Below are 6,000 nucleotides of genomic sequence, written 5' to 3' on the forward strand. Positions count from 1 at the left end.
GAAAGAGTAGAAGTAATTGCAATGGGACGATAATTGGATGGGAGGGATTTGTCTTCCTTTTTAGGAACTGGCTGGATACGAGCAAATTTCCAAGCAGAAGGAAAAACATCTTTGGAATAAGAAAATGAAAAAAGGCGGCAAAGAACAGGAGTGAGTTCAGGAGCACAGGTTTTGAGAACAAGTGGAGAAATACCATCAAGACCTGGAGCTTTCTTAGCATCAAGATTCATCAAAATCCTTCTGACATAATTTTGATGGAAGACCACAGGAGGCATTGAATGGAGCGTGTTGGGAATGGTGGGAGGTGTTTTAACAAGGTCATTAATACATGAGTTGGAAGAAAAATAGGATGCTAGCAGGTCAGCTTTATCCTTTGCTGAAGTCACATTAGAACCATCTGGTTTTGACACAGGTGGGAGCAGAGATGGGAAAAAGTTGCGGCCAATAACTTTGGCAAGAGACCAGAATACTCGGCTACCATTAGGGCAAGAACCAAGTTTTCTACTCTTAGCCTGTTCAAAATCTAGTTTGGACTGATTAATAACTGCTTTACAATTGTTGCGAGCTTTGGTGTAGGTAGAAAATGAAACTGAAGAATTAGAAACAAGCCAGTTACGATGTGCCATGTTCTTCTCTTGAACAGCCTTAGCACATTTATTGGAAAACCAAGGTTTAGATAAAGGACGAGATTTTAAAGTGGAGTGTGGGATAAAGGATTCCATTCCTTCAAGAATAATTTCACTGACACGACCTGAACAAATGTTGACATCAGAAGTTTTGAAACAGTAATCTGACCAAGGAAAAGAAATCTCACAGTTCATCCCATTTTGTATTTTTGTAATACCAAACAACATGAGGTTGGGAATAGTTATGAGATAAAGGCTCTATTGGGGAAGAGACAATCACCAAGTTGTTCTGAGGTGCCTAAAGGACCACTCACTTTGACCATGTTCTTAGAAGGGTTGTTTGTGAGAAAAAGATCAAGCGTGTTGGCTGTATGGTTAGGATTGTCCCGGATTCTTGTAGGTAAATGAACAATCTGTGCATGGTCTTAATAATTGCAAAAGCCTCATCATCTCCACAACTGGGTCGGTGTGACTAGAAAACGGAAGCCAGCTGGAGTTGCGAACATTAAAATCACCCAGGAAAATTACCCCACTGTTATGAAAGTTGGACTGGAGAAAGTCAAGTTGCAAAGAGAGGAAGTCGAAGAGCTCCAAGTGATTAGTGGAGTTGGGAGAACGGTAGAGACAACAGATGAATTTTACACAATGAGGTAGAGAGATTTTAAGCCAGAGAAGATCGAAAAGAAGAGATTCCATATTACGAAGTCTCTGACAGGGAATATCAGATCGGACATATGCACAAGTACCACCTTTGGGACGAAAGGAATCATACAGTGAATGATTTGGGCAACTGAGACGAGCAGTAGTTGAAACAACCGATAACTGAGATTTGGTTATAAAAAGTACATGGGGTTTGGCAGACTGTAAGTGGAAATGGACATCGTTGAGATTAGAATTGAGACCACGTATATTTGTGAAATGAACTAGGAAGTGTTTAGGAGGTTTAGATCTTTTCACAGATAAGCTTACTCTATTAATTTGACAATTCATGGTGTATTAGATAGTAAGAAAAAGTGGGAGGGGGAGGACGTGCTGTATGAAGTAATGAAATTTTTGGATATGTCGTATACATGGTAAGAATATACCCAGATCCTTGACATAATGTGGCCTCGACAATGCCCCCCCCCCTGCATACACACTACTTGAGCTCCCTCTACTCACTATCTGGCAAAGTAGAGGTAGCAAGGTTATGTGGAAGCCTCCTCAAGAGTTACCAATTGGTTCGGTCTGGTGTACTAACTAGCGGCCAGCCTGTGAACACCAGTTTAGAGCTGTACCCTTGAAATGTAAAGAAGATTGGATCTCGCCATGATGTCCATCATAACCTCAAAAGTCATCAGTTGTACCACATGATGGAAGAGATGGGGAAATGTTGACCGGAACTTAGCTCTGGAGACTGAACATGGGTTTCATCACTTCAAGCCTCCAATAAGAAAAGTGGTGGTATTGCACCGGTTGATAAGAGTCATCTACCATCTAGTATTACCTGGTAACACAGAGGGACGATATTCCTTCATGTGGTGTGGGTGCCACACCTCGCCCCCTGCTTATGTTGGTTCATACCTGAGTGGTCACCCCACAGTGCGCTTGTGCATGGGGGTTATACCCAGGATTACTAACAGTCCCACCATCGTGAAGATGCAAGTAGAGGATTTGGCTGTCACAGACTGTCTAGACTTTACCGATCCACTTAACTTGAATATCACCCAAATATCAGTTCCATCAGCGTTTTAGACTCCCAGGTAGCAAGTATAGTTTGTCTAGCATATCTGAGAGAAAGTCTGGCTTCACATGACCTTATTGGGATGTCAGTGATTTTTCAGTTGGGATTATGAAAATATATGTGCATGCTTTCTGTGCACTTGAGATTCTAAATAATGTAATTTCATATGGAAGTGTTTTGTCATTCTAATATACAGTGGAGTTATGATATTATTCTAGTCAGTGATACATGTTAAGGAATTAATAGCTTTAGAATTAGCACCTGATTATTTTTAATTAAAATTTTTTTTATTTTTTATTATCCAACAAAATTGACTTATTAATTTTGACCTTTACAGGTATTTATTGTAAATTTAAAATAAGGAGCAAAATGCTTTTCTTAAATCAGAATCTGAAATCTTATGCAAGAAAGAGCTGGAAGCAATAATGGGTTTTGTAGTCTAGAAAGTAGTTACCATCTATCAACGGTCACAAGTGAAACATATGCAGCACTGTGCTACAGTACAAAAAAAAAAGTTTTTTTATAATCAGTATATTGTGCTAAGCAGAAAATTTTTGGAATACAATTTGAATATCAGTATAAAGCAACTAAATTCAGCTTGTTAGGGTTTTGTGTGGTTGTTGAAAGTATCTTATATTAATGCTGGTGTTAGAAGGGGGTTCTATATTCCTGGATAAGGATTTACATTGAAGATTTAGCATTTGGAATACAGTTATTAATGAAAAATAAAAAAGCCTGTATGTCAGTAGCCTCTGTTCCATTTGTTTGAGGTGGGGGTTACAAGTTAGAATAACATAGAGATAATTCTTTAGTAATCTCTGTGTGATTTTTTTTTATTTCCAGACAGTCAGTCTTAAAATTCTGGAATATTATCTACCTAAGTCCGGATATTATTCTGAACCTGTTATTCTTGTTTCAAAAGAAGGTAACTAAGAAGCTCCCAGCTGGAATTAGTAATTCCAAATTCTGAGTCCCCAATTAATCTTTAGCACCTAATCTGTAACACATAACCTGAGTTATATGTTACTTTCAAGATTTATAAGTTACATTCCACAAGAAACACATTTCTGCATTTTTTTTTTTTTTTTTTTTTTTTTTTTTTTTTTTCACATTGGTGTACAGTTTGACACTACACAAGCATACTGCTTATAGATGGTACCACTTTTCAGATTGCCCTTTGACTTGCCAGTTTTCTTGCTCTTATCATTTTTTGGAACAGATTTATTAATAATTTCATGAGTTCTTATTAAAAATTAATATTTATTTAATCTCAACTTTTTATGAAATGGCATTTTTTTTTTTAATTTGGTTTTCACATCATATATTCTGTGCAATCAATATTTTTTTTTTATCTCTGAAGCTGCTTTAAATATTATTAGGATGTTTTACTGTGACGTTGTGATTTAATATAAAATTTTTAATGCCTTATTTTAATATACATAATTACAGCAGTGGTGTAATTTTTTTTATACAAAACGAGCAATATTACATCATATTCTTTTTTTTATAAATTGAAAGGATTATCGCAAATTTTTTTCTAAATTGACAGTTTTATAGTAAAATAAGTTAACATAATAATAACCACAACAATTTTTATGCATCTTTCCATTGCTAAGCTGGTGGTCATTGCTCCTATACTCTAAAAATGAAAAGGTTGTGTGTTGGTAATTCATCTGCCTACTTAGAGAGAAAAGAAAAAAAAAAAAGAAATTGCAAAATAATTATTTTAAAACCTCAATCTATATCATATTAAAACATGTAATTGAATTTTTTTTTTGGAAGAGATTACTTTGATAATTGTGATAGTTATTAGTAAATTTTGTTCAATAATTACTTATTTAGATACAATAGTAGTAATAAATGGTTTTGAAATAAATTGGAGCTATTTTTTTCTTTAATATATACTATTAGTGAATTTATCTATAATAATGTGAAAAATATATACTTTTATTAAAAAAAAGATATGACACTTTCAAAAGGTAAGAATTCAGAGTGATGCTTTTGTTGCTTTTCAGATGAATTCAACATATATTGTAACTTTATATGCCAACGGTGATCATTTAAATGTAGTGGTTCAGATTATTGTGCCTCTCCTATTGAGTTGTGAAATTTCTAGATATAGAATTATCATGCTGTATGTTTGTGTGAATGAGAGATGTAAAATATTGTTTAGTGCACATTACAATGCACTGAACTATATTTTGAACACAAAGAAAGTGCCTTTGAGTTTTTCGGTTATTTTCATGTAAATAATCTACAGCCAATTCAAATATTGCATTACCTGTGCCAAATATTTTTGTGAATGGTGCATTTATCTTATGACTACAGTAGAACAAAGTGATAGTCAATATACTTGAAATGATGATCTTATTTGAAGTGCAGTCTTTGTAAAGTAAGATAAATTCAATATAAACACCACATCCTGATTCATAATTTGGACTTTTTCTGAAATGCAAGTAATCTGTGAGCTTTGCAAGATTTGATTTGGTCACCACAGTTTCGATTGAAATGCACTAGTGTATATGCAAGTATTTTGTTTTATTATTTTAAGTTCCTCACCAGTTTCACACTGACTTCACTTAAAAATAAAGCATTTAAATTTTATTTTCATTTAAAGAAATGTATTTTGGGTTTTTCGTTTTATAACAGATTTGCTCTGGAAATGTAAAAAGGAAGCTCATTTTGTTCATTGAACCTTTCATTATCAATTAATTGCTTTAGATTTTGTGCACATGTACAACATTACACTAAGATTGCCTGAATAGGAATTTTCTCATTAGTTTTGCATGTTTTATTCTTAACATTAGTTGTTTGTAATCAAGAAAAATCAAGTTAACAAAGAGTTTTTATTTACATGTGCAGTGATGCTATGAATGAACAATTTTTCCCATTTTAATAATGTTCCATATGGAATAGAGTTCCATTTTAGCAGTGACCATGAAATGCAAGCTTCAATAACATGGATGGATATTTGCTTACAGTACTTCTTCTGAAATAACTTTTTTCACTTTTGGTGTCATCTGAAAGCATTGCACTCACGTAATAAATAGATAACAAAACTTTTTTTCATGTGTGATCAGAATTCATCACCCAACCATAAAATTGTCACTGGAGAAGGACATAAAATATTAACCATCTGCTTCTATTATAGCATTATTGTTTACAGCTGGCCAAACAGTTTAAAAATGTGAACTTGTTATCTAGCCAAACAATTCAGATTGAATAGTGTTATGGTATTTTCATAGCTATTCCCATGGCTATTCCCAACCTTGTATTGTTTCGCATTACAAGAATGCAAAATGGGATGACCTGCGATATTTCTTTCTTCTTTTCCTTGGTCAGATTACTGTTTCAAAACTTCCGATGTCAACGTTTGCTCATATCGTGTCAGTGAAATTATTTTTGAAGGAATGGAATCCTTCATTCCACGCTCCACTTTAAAATCTGGTCCTTTATCTAAACCTTGGTTTTCCAATAAATGTGCTAAGGCTGTTCAAGAGAAGAACATTGCATATTTTAATTGGCTTGTTTCCAATTCTTCAGTTTCATTTTCTGCCTACACCAAAGCTCTCAACAATTGTAAAGCAGTTATTAATCAGTCCATACTAGATTTTGAACAGGCTAAGAGTAGAAAACTTGCTTCTTGCCCTT

This window comes from Mastigoproctus giganteus, chromosome 6, assembly GCF_048544385.1.
Source record: "Mastigoproctus giganteus isolate SK-2022 chromosome 6, ASM4854438v1, whole genome shotgun sequence".
Lineage (NCBI taxonomy): Eukaryota > Metazoa > Arthropoda > Arachnida > Uropygi > Thelyphonidae > Mastigoproctus > Mastigoproctus giganteus.